Source organism: Natator depressus, chromosome 6 (assembly GCF_965152275.1).
Source record: "Natator depressus isolate rNatDep1 chromosome 6, rNatDep2.hap1, whole genome shotgun sequence".
Taxonomy (NCBI): domain Eukaryota; kingdom Metazoa; phylum Chordata; order Testudines; family Cheloniidae; genus Natator; species Natator depressus.
This window is the reverse complement of record NC_134239.1, coordinates 119,465,828-119,480,662: the sequence shown is the minus strand read 5'-3', so window position 1 is coordinate 119,480,662 and position 14,835 is coordinate 119,465,828.

Below are 14,835 nucleotides of genomic sequence, written 5' to 3'. Positions count from 1 at the left end.
TATCAGCCATTTATCAAAACAAGTGCCCATGTTAGAAAATGAAGCAATTGTTGGGCAGCGGCTGTCCTGGGATGTGACATGTTCTCACTCGTGGGGGAGAAAACAGTGCCAACAGGGAAGTGCCTCATTATAAGGGGAGATGCATAGATTTGAAGGCCAGCTGGGACCATGATGCTCATCTCGGCTGACCTCCTGCATCTCACCTCCCCCAGTAATTCTTGCATCGAGCAATAACTTCTGTTTGTGGGACAGCATCTCCTTTAGAAAGGCAGCTAGTTTGATTATAAAGACTTCAAGTGATGGAGAAACCACCACGTTGTTGTTCCAATGGCTAATTGCCCTTAACGTTAAAAATTTGCACCGTATTCCTAGTCTGAATTTGTTTCGAGTCAACTTCTGACCAGAGGATCTTGTTATACATTTATCTGCTACATTAACGAGCCATATGCTATCAGAAATCTCTTCTCCATATAGGTGCTTGTAGACTGTGACCAAATCATCTTCTCTTGGATAAACTACACAGATTGAGCTTCAGAAGCCTCTGGCGCCCTTCTGAACCCTTTTTAATTTGTCAACATCCGTAGGATAAATATGAAATCAACAAATTCGAGTTAGCTTAAGTTTGGTTAAGGAAAAATGTGTGTTGTAAAGAAAGGCCCTGACCAGCAAGGAGAAGGAAGGCCTTGAAAACAATGAGTTATAGGGCCAGAAGGAATGAAGTAGGGAGAGTATCTGGTTCAAAGAACAACTGCTGAGATAAGGGGAAGTTTCTAAAAAGAAGGTCTCTAACTATAGAGGTGACTGCAGAGGGCTTTAAATAAGACAATAAGAATCTGTCTTCAGGAGCCTACATGGAACTTCCACCCCGGATACCAGTGTCATCTGCAAAGCCAAGCCTATGTGAACCAGGTGCAGTGAAAAGCTGGTGGTCAGCAGGAAGGAAGGGAAGAGACAGAGAGGAAAGATCTGAGGGAGAAAGGAGGTTGTAATTCTTCTCTGGATTAAAATTGAACATTCGGGTGAACTGCCTTTAAATTAGTTCTTAGCTCCAGTGGTAATTGGTGGTGACCTTGTTGGTTTGTGAAAAGGTATAAAAAGATTTGGAATTGGCGAGTTCTTTGTCAGACCTTACCTGAACAGGCTGGAGCACACCAGGATGAACCAGTTTTCCCCACTGGCTGCCTATTTGTAAGTGTACCGATCACATGCTTCTGAATACTACCTTACTGCCTTGGTCTTGGGTGTAGTGACAGCTGATTTTAAGCTGGTAGGCAGGTTTAGAGCAATTGTATAAAATACCATTTGACCTTCAAACTTAATCATAAATTCCTTTGTTAACTTAGAGACACCCCCCCCAGACACTCATATTAATATTTGTAATTATCTAATATTAATTCCAACAATATCCTCTGTGAAGTGTGGATATCAGAATTGGGCACAATATTCCAGTAATGGTCTCACTCTTACCATATACAGAGGTAATTCCACCTCCTTACTCCTATTTGATATTCTCCTGCTTATGCATCCAAGGATTGTATTTGTCCTCTTAGTTACAGCATTACACTGGAAGGTTACGTTTAATAGGTTATCTACTGTTATATCTAAGTCCTTTTCTGTCTCACTGCATTCCAGGCTGCAGTCCCCTATCTTGTAAGTGTAACCTATATTCTTTGTTGCTAGATATTGCATTTGGGCATATTAAAGCATGTTACTCAAACAAGCCAACCTTACCAAGTGGTCCATGTTGACCTGAATAACTGACTTGTCTCTTTCATTACTTACCATTCCATTTTAAATCAACTTAAATGTTTCAGATAGCATCTTGCCCAATTCTTTTAATACTCTTGGGTGCAAGTTATCCATTCCTGCAGTTTTAAAAACATTTAATAGTTGCTGTCTAACATCCTCCCTAGTTACTGACTGAGTAGAAAGTATTGTATTATCAGAGTAAGATATGAATGCATCATCATCTTTCTGAACACAGAACAGAAATATTTATTGAACACTTCTGCTTTTTCTACTTCATGATTTACAATTTCACCATCCTTATCTAGTACCAGACCTATACCATTGCTAGGATTTTGTTTGTTACTGATATATAAAGAATTCCTTATTTTCCTTTCCTCTATTGGCCACAGATGTTTCACTGATACCTTTAGTTTCCCTTATCAATAGTCTGCATGTACGAAGTGCCAATTTGTGCTCATTGCTATTAACTTCCACATTTTTCCATTTGCTATATAATATTTTTTTTTTTATTTTGCATTGCTACTTTCATCTCTCCTCTTAATCAGGAAGTTTTTTACCCAAAGAAGCTTTCTTTCCAGATTGTGGTATCGTGTGGTTTAGGTATTTAAAAAGCATTCTTAAACAATTCCCAATTATCATTCACATTCTTTTTCTCCTACTCAATTTTGCTCACAATTGTTTTCAGCTTTGGGAAACCGCTTTTTTAAAAGCACCAAATATATTTATTGTTGGGACTGTAGTCTGGTTGCACACAGCAAATGAGATTAGGTCATGATCACTTGCACCTAGGCAACCGTCAATATTTAGGTCACTGATCAATTTATCTTTATCAGTCAAAATGAGGGCTAATATGGAATTACACTGAGTTACAATATTTGTTGTGTTAGGCCTTGTCTACACTACAGGGGGAGCTCGATCTAAGTTATGTAACTTCAGCTACATGAATAACATAGCTGAAGTCGACGTATTTAGATCTACTTACCGCAGGGTCCACACTACACTATGTCGATCCGTCGACTCCCCTTGCACTTCTTGTTCAGGTGGAGTACGGGAGAGAGATCTGCAGTCGATTTAGTGGGTCTTCACTAGACCCGCTAAATCGGCCACCGATGCATCAATCGCCATGCGTCGATCCCCCGGTAAGTGTAGACAAGCCCTTAGATAGTTATCATCTATGATTTTTAGGAACTCCAGAGTTACTTTACTAGTTACAGCATGACACATCCAGTATATATCCTCCAGATTGAAATCCCCCATCATCACGCAATTCTCCTTTCTATACACTTTCCATCAAGATTCCTGGATTTTCAGTGCTTTCTCATTTTTTCAGGATTCTTGCTCAAAAGAAGTGCCTGCATTTAAAAACTTTAATTTCAAGCTGGCCACTAACAGCGACATTGCACCCGTTAAGCACAACACTGTACGTTGATGATGTCTGTAATTCAGAGCACCTCTGTCCAGCTCACCATTAGTCTTTATTCGTTGTAGCTTCCTTTTGGTGTGGTCAAACACACAGGCAATGTCAGTCTTGGCAAATACAGGATGGTTTTCCTATTTATAGACCAGTGCTTCCCACTGAAGAGAGCTTGTGTGACCTCATGTTTTGTCAAACTCCAGCTGCACTGGCATGTGTAATGGTGATTAACATCACAGCTGTTTGTTACAGAGTTTCACCGTACGGTTTGATTGTTAACATAACATGAAACCAGTGCAGGGCTTTATACCACGAAAAACCAAGGAGAAAGGAAGGGTTTAAAGTAACATTTCACATGTAAAAATATATTACACAATATTTTCTCCTATCTATTCCTGTGTCTAAGGGCTGGGGAGGTGGACAAGCTACCAGCATTCTTTGGAGGGATCCAAACCCTTTTGGGGTGGGGGTGTTCTTTTCTTCCCCCCACTTCTTTCCATACTAATTAGAAACAGAAGTAAAAGCACACCTTCCTGATTTCATCCCTAGTAGGGGATAATCCCAATCCATCACTCTCACTACTTCATGTCTCCCTGCTGGGAGCTTTGTCTAAGGGTCTGATAAACACTTGGTAAACAATCTGATGAACAACCTGCTTCGAATTGTTGATCGTACAGTCTCCGTGTCTCGGACATGGTGCAGCGCCCGGCCTGCTGTGGTGAAGGTAAATAGACTCAAATGATCCCTTGAATGAATGCTGAGGGAGTGCAATAGCCTTTGCTTTTTCTATAGAAACGTTGGATTCATCTTGAATTTCAGAATAACGTCACACAAAACACACCGGTCAGGAACAGCCAGCCAATGGCAGTTTGTGCCTTTACTAAGCAGACCTTTACTGTTAAATTCATCACTGCATTTGTAGTAGTTCCTATTTTAAGGATTAGGAATAGAGCAAACGCCACAGGTAGGGTGACCAGATGTCCTGATTTTATAGGGACAGAACTGATTTTGGGGTCTTTTTCTTATATAGGCTCCTATTACCCTCCACCCCCTGTCCCGATTTTTCACATTTGCTGTCTGGTCACCCTAGCCACAGAGCAGTAAACATCCATTATTCTGAATAGGCTACAAGACTTCATGAAACCTTTACCACAGGTTCCCACCAAGTTCCCACCAAGAGGGCAGCCATCCCCAGATTTTCCACGGTCATCCCCAGTGGGGATGGTTCCTTATGCGCCCCAGCGAGAGACTGTGGCACACTCCAGGCTCTGCATTTCAGCCACCTGACCCTAGAGGCTGGTGCACTGCTCCAGGCAGGTGACTGAGGGTTTCCCTTACCAGGCAGCTGCTGAGTGTACTCCAGTCTGGTGACGCACGATGCAGCCAGCCAGTGTCGGGAAAGAAAGGACACAGAAACCTAAGCCAGTCCCCACCACCAGCCAGGAGGACTGGTGCTCATTTGGCCAAGGCACTAAGCAGAGCAGCACTCACCATCCACCTTTGGAGAGTCTGGAAACCGGGGAGGGCCTCACAGAGGCCTGGCTCGTCTGGAGAAGGTGGGATCGAGTGGATTTGAGAAGCTGGTGGGAGAGTTGAGCTTTAAGAGCAGCCTAAAAACTTTGTCAGCTGGAGTGTCGTCCTGAAGGGATGGATATAAAAATACTCAATCCTTCGCCAGACTCCCCACACCCCGGTTACTGCACTGACTGTGAAATGGCAGGTCGAGCGCATTCAGCTCATGGAGGACTTTGAAATGTGCAGGGGGAGTAGACACAGAGGTTCTGGACAGCACCTGGGCTCTGTCTGGGTGGGCAAAGCCATCTGGTTGACGGTGTGAACACAGCTGCTTTGCTGGAGTTCCGAAGGGGGTTACCCCAGCTGTGCGAGGTTTGCTCCTGTTTTAGGTGTTCATTCATGAAAACAAGTGCACCTTGTCAATAAAATCAGACTAGGAGTCTGTTGACCTAGGTGTTTGTACTGACCCATGACTACACTGGGAAAAGATCCCTTTACCAGCAGACGGGCGTTCTCTCCCACAAAGGAATTAACTCACCCATGTTCTTCCTGACTACTCCGAAACTGGGACAGAGGGCAGCAAGTGAGCAAAAATACGTGCAGAGGGGAGAGAAGGGGTGAAGGCAGTTCTGTAGTGGAGGAAGACACAGTGGTCTAGAGCCTCAGCTGGTGTAAATCAGCATAGCTCCATTGATGTCAACAGAGCTATGCTGATTGACACCAGCCAAGGATCTGGTCCCATGTGAATACTGAGCTCTGCAAAATGAAATAAACCACAGCTGAGCTGGTCTTTGTTACACCCACCATGCACGTGCACGCTCCCTCTCAACCCTCAAAGGGAGTAGGAGTTCTGCCGGATGAGTTAGCACTTCAACATTTGGCCCGCAAGCAGCATGAGCCTGGCAGTTCAGGAAGCCTATGTGGGCGCAGGCAGTTCTCCCTAGCACCACACCTGGACTTGAACCAGCGGCGGCGCTGTTTGTCCTTGTACCGCTCAGCACTTCCCAGGTGATAATTGGCCTGTGATGTGGTGTGATTCTTGCACACTAACTCCTGGGCTGCAAGGAGCTCAGATCTGAAAGCCAGAGAGCAAAACTGAGCCAACGCCCATCACACCCAGCATGACAGCATTGCCTCCTCATCCCCAAATGCAGTGTACGTACGGGCAGTGTGCCAGGACCCCGCCGCGGCTGTGATCATTTCAGGGCGCACTGTGGGTACTAGGCCAGCGCCTTTGCTCCTGGTTTGCTGTCTTCTGAATTCTGGACGTCTCGCCGCATTTATATTAGCTGCATCCGGCGGGGGATGGCGTGAGCTGTAACGGTTGAAGGTTGCTGTACACGAGGTTATTTCTCACAATAATGTGTCGTTGTGTATGTGCTGTTTGAGGTAAACACACCAATGGCCACCCCGCGAGCTTTGGGGCTGAGGGTCAGGCTCATTGAGGGCAGTGCTCTGGCCACCGGCTCCTTGGCGACGTGCACTCCTGTACCGATAATGGGCTGGATCCTTGGTGCTGTTTCAGGGGTGCAAAGCAGCCGTAAAGCTGGCGCAATTGGCAGGACGGGGAGTTCCCAGGCGGTGCAGAGCCAGCCCCTCTCACAGCCATTGGCAAAGGGAGCCGATCAGCGCTTTGGGGCAGGGACTGTCTGCGACTCTGTGCTCACACAGCATCTACCACAGGGGGGCCCCCTTCTTCGCTGGCCAGAGGCACGGCTGTAATTGCACATATTGAGTATGGCAGGGAGGCGGCATGGCTGGAGCGTGCTGCCCGCAGGGTCCCACAATGGCAGCTGCAGGAACTTGTGCTGGAGACCAAACTGGCCCCTGGTGTCGGGGGGGCCCAGAGCTGATATAAAACCCTCTTGGGCTCCCCCCACCCCAGGTCCATTTGTCCTCCCTCTTGCCCACTTTCCCCTTTCAATCTCCCTCCATGCTCGCTCTCTACACAACCGGCTGCTCCTGCGCTGGCCAGGAGGGATGGGGGGCAGCAAGCCCCACTCTGCCCCACATCGGAGGAGCTAGAAGAGAGCTGGAAGCATTTACTTGGCCTGTGCCAGCGCCTCCTAGTGCTGGTGCTGGCCTCCTCCCAAAGCCAGTTTCAGTGTCATTTCTCAGCCTGCTGCTTCTGCCAACACCCACGCTTTGCAGGGGTCCACGTGCAGCCTGGGTTGCTCCCCCATGGCTGAGTGCTGCTGTACCATGGAGAGCCATAGCCTTGTGCACGTGCTGTGCTTCCTGCCCGTGAACAGGCCCAGTGAGATGAATGGCATTACTCTGGTGCACGTGCGATTGCAGGATTGGGGCCTATGGTCGGCCTCTTTTTTCATGTCTTCAGTCAGGATATTGCGGTGAGGGAAGAGTGTGGTTTTTCATGCTGGGTATCTGTTGTTTTGGAGTAAATCGCTATTTTGTCATGTAGACTGCAGGTGTACAATGGAAAACAGTTGCCCCTGCCCGGGAAAAGTGGCCTGTACTTGAACGGCCTGCCTGGAGTTGTAAAATATGGGTACTGCTTTCCACTGGTGGTCACTTTTCCTTCCCCTTTGAGCAGAAAACGCAACTCATTCTCCTCTCCCATTAGTTTTACAGGGGTGTAATTCCATTGACAGCAACAGTGTTACTCCTTCTTTACATCTGTGTGAGAGCAGCCTGGGGGGGCCTATATGGTTTATGGGAGGCTGTGTGGTCCAGTGGTCAGAGCATAGCACCCAGCGCCAGAGTTCAAATCCCAGCTGTGCCACTGACTCATGGGTTGGCCTTGTGCACTTACCCTCTCGAGCTTTGTCTGAACTGTGGAACAGCCTGTGGCTGACAAAGGATGTGGTTTAGCTGTAAGTGAAGCCAAGCAGGTACCATGTTCAGAACCATTTCAGAAACTGGCTGGAACCTATGGCCCAGATCCCACGGAGAACCCTGCATGGGGACTGTAGATCCAGGAAGATCAGGCTCACGGGGGCTAGGGATTAATCTCATACCCCCAAGACATGCAGGGAATCTAGCACAAAGTTCATGTACCGTAAATTGTACTGCTTGGGGAGGGAAGCAGGGGGATTCAGCACCAGTGTGAAGGCACCCAACATCTGTGGACCCTGGCTTCTGGTGCAGTCCCTGGGATCTGTGGAGTCTGGGGACAGAACTGCTGGTTGTTCTGCAGATGGAAAACCCCCTCTGCAAGAAAACTCCATCTGGGAAAACCCACAGGATTTCTTCCTCCTCCCTGCCCCCCCCTCCACCTTTAACATTTCCATTGGAAAGCGTCACAAAATCTGGGCTATAATAGCCAGACTGGTGCTGGGTACTGTATATAACAAGGAGACACTTGCCCTACAAAAACTACTTCCTTTCCTTAGTCAGGAAGTTCCACTGCTCTGATCAAAATGTCGTCTGGACGGATTTCAGAACCTTTTCTATTTTTCAGCTTTAAGGCAAAAATTGGGGATTGGTCCTGCTTTGAGCAGGGGGTTGGACTAGATGATCTTCTGAGGTCCCTTCGAACCCTGAAATTCTGTGAACAAGATTCTGTGCAGGTGTGTGCGTGAGATTATACAGTTCAACAGCAAAGGCCCATTACAGAAAGCAATAGTGCCATCTGGTGGCACTTTAGAGCTCTTTAAACTTTAATAGCCATCCCTAATGGAGAACTTCAGAATGCCCTTGGTTGTCTCTGCATTTAGCACATTTCTGTTGCATACCTAAAGGTGTGCGATTTTGCAGGGCCTGGGACAACCAAAATGTCACATGCTATATCCAGACTCCCCTGATACCCACGTTAATAAAGATTCATTTTAATCATGCCTGTGACAGTCAGGTTTAGCAACATCCAGTTGTGCAAATAACTGAACACAAAAATATGGGGTAGCATTTCATTGTGAATGTCTTCAGTATGTGATGTTGACCTCCGAGCCGGACTTTTTAAGGGCCTATAGCTCACTCGTGAATCAGACCTCCCATAAACTGCTGTGGTCATGCTAAGAAGGGAAAAAATACAAGCTTGCTAAACTTGTTAAGAAAGATCTAGTGATGTTTAACACAAGTGCCATGCTCTTTTGGCTGAGCAAGTAATGTTTTAACCTCAATCGGCAGGAATATATATATAAATATAGGTTTCAGAGTAACAGCCGTGTTAGTCTGTATTCGCAAAAAGAAAGGAGTACTTGTGGCACCTTAGAGACTAACCAATTTATTTGAGCATGAGCTTTCGTGAGCTACAGCTCACTTCATCGGGCTGTAGCTCACGAAAGCTCATGCTCAAATAAATTGGTTAGTCTCTAAGGTGCCACAAGTACTCCTTTTCTTTTTATATAAATATAGTGCACCAACACAGAAACAATGGGTAAGGAGCAAGTGTTAATTACGCAGGTAGGAAATTTATGACCTATGACAAAATCTGGAACAGCACCAAACTATGATATATTTTGGGGAGCAAGGAGGAACTCCTAGGAGCTGAAACTGTAACCTTCCCCTCATCCCCAAGAATCTTGGGGTATAAGTGTGACAGGCTGAAAACTAGCAAGCAGACCAAAGCAGGCTGATATTGATTGCTTGCAAAGGGCTGTAGGAATTGGTTCTAATGGGTTGAATTTGCTAATGCTTATCTTTTCTGTTATGCACTAACAATCATTTAATCAACTCAGTCCTGCTTGGTTATCTGAGGCCTTTTTAATTATTGAACAAACTTGTGCCCATAAACCGATTATTGGTTAGTGAACATGGATTACGGTGCCATTCAAATAATGGTGGGGCAGAACCTCAAATTATCATTTTAGTTCGCATTAGACAGGCGATCTTAGCTCAGAAAACTGAACTCTTGATGAGCTCGGTGAATTCACTTTGCCATGTGTTTTTAAAAGGATGCGGAGCCATCCTCCCCAGTGCAGAATGTATGGTCAGCGTTCTGCAATACTTAGCCTTATAAAGGGGTCTAGATTTGTGTGCATGTTCCTGGCTCATGGGCCCCTGCTCCAGAAGGAAGGAGAGCCGGGGCGCAGGGTCGGGGGCCGCTCCACGCGGCTCCCGGAAGCTGCGGCATGGCCCCCTCTGGCTCCTATGTGCTCCAATGGGAGCTACAGGGGTGGTGCCTGTGGACGGGGCAGCGTGCAGAGCCACCTGGCTGCGCCTCCACGTAGGAACCAGAGTAGGGACGTGCTGCTGCTTCCGGGAGCCGCTTGAGGTAAGCACCATTCGGAGTCTGCATCCCTGAGCCTCTCTCCGTGCCCCAGCCCTGATCCCACTCCCGCCCTCCAAACACCTCGATCCCAGCCCAGATCCTGCACCCCAAGACCCTCATCCCCAGAGCCCACACCCCCACCCAGTGCCCTCCCCCCCGCACAGACTCCACTCCCCTGCCCTAGCCCAGAGCTGCCTCCAGCACCCTGAACTCCTCATTTCTGGCCCCACCCCAGAGCCTGCACCCCTAGCCAGGGCCTTCACCCCTTCTCGCACTCCAACCCCAATTTTGTGAACATTCATGGCCCCCCCATACAATTTTTATTTCCAGATGTGGCCCTTGGGCCAAAAAGTTCGCCCACCCCTGCCATAAAACAATACAAGGCATGTGATTTCCAAGGCCAATAGGCATTTGCTCCCTAACTGGTTAAAAATGCCATCCTAGTGATTCAGCAAACAATGAACTATTGACCACCTTGGCTACGAAGGCTCAGCACTGAAACATACTGCCACAGCTGGAGCCCAGGAAGCCCTGTGAACAGGGTCGACCCATCTTTAATTTGGTGTGTGTCTCACTGCATTTCAGGACGCCAAAATGATTGTGCGGAGATCGCTTGCTGTGTAGTCAAGCCAGATTGTAACATCTGTTCAAAATAATTTTGTTTTTAAATGAAGGGTTGTATAATGGGTCATTCCAGTCAAAGAGAAGGGCTAGATTACAGCTTGAAACATTTTCTGGAAATGATCCACACCGAGATGCTTAATTCAAAACTTGACACAACTTTGGGGCTAATATATTATCAAATGTTCTGTAAAATGCACCAGATTAAACACAGCAGCTATGGGCATAGTTCAGTGAGGAAGAGAAATGCCTTGGTACATTAGATTTCACAGTAGAAATAAGTGACCTTTTTATTCAGAATGTTTTTCCTAACACTGAGACTAGGTCAGTGTGTGTGTCTGGGTTGGATAGTCAAATTAAATTTATTCTGTTGTGAGGGAATTGCCGGTTCAGTGATTCAAAATAAATTTGTCTCACTGCTTTGTCCATGCATGACTCAGAGGTTCTTAGTCTATAGGAATCATTTGGTTTTGTTCTTCATGAAGCTGTAGCATGACCTTCTACACAGATCCCTTCAGCTACCCTTATATGGGGAAATACAAATACCTCGAGAGAGAACAAATCAAAGTTCACTTCGATTTGAACAATATCCAATTAAGTGTCTACCATGCAGCTACCTTCTACTCTGGGATTGGGAAAGGATGAATGAGACTGTGCGCATCAGCAAGGTGCCAAGGGATAAATCCTAAATGGCTTTGCTCCAATGAGGAAAATACATCGTTTTTGTGTGTGTGTAATATTATATAGGATGAGCATTACATCTAAATTATAAATAGGGTCATCTAGTGCAAGTGGTTGTGCTTACAGATAAATAATTGATTGCCTAGCACAGACAGGGGGTTTATGGCGATGCTTAAAATTATAAATACTTTAAAGAGGCCGTCATGATTACTAATTTATAAGAAAGGCTAGGTTTACAAATCATTTATGTATAGGGTAGAACTGAAAATGTACATAAAGATCATGGATGGGAATTTATTCATTAAATTAGGGATTCCACTGTTTGGAAAACATTGTTCCACACATGCAAAGCTGAGTTCAGTGGTCTTCTATAATGGCCTACTTTTGCTGAAGTTGCAAGATTTGGTTGCCACCAAAAGAATAAGTACAGAACAAACTGGAACCACATATAAGCTTATAATCTTAGGCTGCAAGGGACCTCAAGAGGTCGTCCAGTCCCCTGCACCGAGACAGGACCAAGTTAACTGAGATCATCCTTGACAGCTGACTGTCTAACCTGTTCGTAAAAACTTCCAATGATGGGGATTCCACAACCTCCCTTGAAAGCCTATTTCAGTGCTTAACTACTATTATTGTTAGAAAGTTTTTCCTAATATCTAACCTAAATCTCCCTTGCTGCACATTAAGACCATCACTTCTTGTCCTACTGTTAATAGACATAGGGAATAATCAATCACCGTTCCCTTTATAACAGCTTTTAACATATTTGAGGACCGTTATCAGGTCCCCACTCCGCCTTCTTTTCTCAAGACTAAACATGCCCAGTTTGGCCATGTTTTCTAAACCTTTTATCATTTTTGTTGCTCGTCTCTGAACTTTCTCCAATTTGTCCACATCTTTCCTGAAATGTGCTGCCCAGAACTGGACACAATACTCCAGCTGAGGCCTCATCAGCACAGAGTAGAGTGGAAGAATTACTTCTTTTGTCTTGCTTACAACACTCCCACTAAGATCCCAGAATGAGGTTTGCTTTTTTTACAACAGTGTTGATTGTGGACTCATATTTAGCTTGTGATCCACTATAACCCCCAGATCCCTTTCCATAGTATTCCTTCCTAGGCAGTCATTTCCCATTTTGTATGTGTGCAGTTTTTCTTCCTAAGTGGAGTACTTTGCATTTGTCCTTGTTGAATTTCATCCTATTTACTTCAGACCATTTCTCCAGTTTGTCCAGATCATTTTGAATTTTAATCCTATTCTCCAAAGCTCTTGCAACCCCTTTCAGCTTAGTAGGTCTGCAAACTTTATAATTTTTCTACGCCATTATCTGAATCATTTATTGAACAGAATCAGACCAAGGACCAATCCCTGTGGGACCCCACTTGATAGCCCTTCCAACTTCACTGTGAACCACTGAAAGCTACTACTCTCCGGGAATGGTTTTCCAGCCAGTTTTGCACCCACTTGATAGTAGCTCCATCTAGACTGCATTTTTCTAGTTTGTTTATGAATAAAGCTTTCAGGATTAGTACATCTGGGTAAAATTTTCAAAATCTGGCACTAATTGATTTGGGATCTTAAGGGCCTGATGACAATACAGGTTAGGCAGAGTTTGCATAATTGGAGTCTATGTGCTCAAATAACATGTACTGCTTAAGTGGTGCTTAGCAAAACAGAAAATTGCCTAAATTCTGCAATGATTATTGCTATATAAATATCATATCTAGGAATTAAAACAGTCTCCATCCTTAATGCACTTTGTGATGCCAAAGCTCCTTAAACACTGTCTGAAATTGCGTATATGTGTTGGAACAGCTAACCAATATGTGAAGGTGAATTAAATATGCTGTTCCGCATTTGCCTTGTTTAATGTCCTTGCTTTTCGGGGGTTTAAATTCAGATGCTCCAAGTTACTTGAATATAGGAAAGTTGTGAGTTTTTTGCAGATTTATTTTAAATTAATACATCATGGACCGTAATCCCCACAAGATGTGTACTCTGCTGAGCAACAGAATGTTAAAAATAAAGGAGCAGCTTAGAATGCTTAATGGTCTTCATCCAAAGCTCACTGAAGTCAGTGGAATGAGCGCCATTAAATTCAGTGAGCTTTGGATCGGGCTGTATAGCATAGGGCATTTCTGACTTAGCATGGTCATGTACAGCGTGAGGATCCCATGAGACAGACTGTCCTGGAGAAAGAGGTATTGCAGGCTACTAGGCACAAACTTGTATGGGGTAGAACAGGAAATTCAGACAAGGACGTGAGCCTTGCGGTATGCGAAACAAGGGGCACACATGGGAAGGATTTTCCTGCAGAAACAGTTACTGTGCGGCTGCTACACTCGAGAACAGACTCCTTAGTGCTGGATGAAGTGTGACAGTATATGAGGAAGGTACCTGTTGGAAATGGAATCTTACATCTTGTGATCCTTGCTAGTGACGCAAGGTCCCATCTCTGGTCAGGTATCATGTGGGCTGAGGGATTCGTCCATCAGAACAAGCACGGGTTGCTTAAATGACAGAACAATTTTAACTCCATCTCTCTGCTTAGGCTTTGCTGCAGTGTGTATTGAACATACCTTATCATTTAGTTTTACTTTGAAAACAAGAGTTTTAAAATTGTGCACATCCTGTGGCTTGTACCTGAACTGCCAAGCTCTAGTGTTGTTGCCGGGACTGGAGGGTGAAGATGTTTGCTTTAAAAGGCTGGATTTCTAGCAGATATTCATGCAGTTCCACTTCAGAAGAGAGCAAGTGAAGAGACTCCTTCCCAGAGACTCCTGAAAAAGCTGGTGTTTCATACAAAGGGCCTAATTTGCAAAGGGCCCCCAACCATGAGTCCATTTGCGCACATGCAACTTTGCACATACGAATCACTTGCATGTTTCGATTGATATGCACTAACACTCGCTTGTAAACATTATACTCTGTACTGCATTTGCTCTTGTTCTGTGCATGCAAGCACGGTTGAAGATGTAAAGAATGGCAGGTGGTCTTGTGGGTCAGATGGAGGACTGGGATTCAGGCGATCTGAGTTCAATTTCTAGCTCTGCCTGTGACTTTGGGCAAGTCACTTCATTTCTCTGTGTCTCACTTTCCCAGCTCTAAAATAGAACTAATAGCCTACCTCACAGGGGTGCTATCCCATTATGTTTAGGCAGGGCTCAGATACTAGTGTAATAAGAGTACTGTAATAAGAGTAAGCATTGAAGAGTACTACCTAGAGAAATGTTCTTTCATTGTGTGCACAAGACATAGTACACAAAAACTGTGCAAGCAGTTGCACACCAACTGATGCAACATTTGGTCCTAAGATCTAGCACATAAAATGGTTATTGTGCCTGCCACACTGTTGGTTTAAAAATTGCCAGCCAGCTTCGCACTACAAAGTACATTAAGCCAGTGCATCAAATTTACAGCTCTGTGTAAATAGTGGTTAAACCTCACAATGGTTTGGTTTATTTTTCTTAGATATGTTTCTACTGCACTATTTAAATCCATTCCATCATCCCACTGAGGTTTTTGTTTGTTCTTCGATTTTTGTTAGCTATATAATAACAACAACAACAACAAACCAACAAGAATAATAATAATAATAAATTAAGACATATTGGCAGACAGATTATAACCCAAAGAGAAAAATGATCAATTCCTTGGTTTGTCTGTTTAGACCAAGTTAATTCCA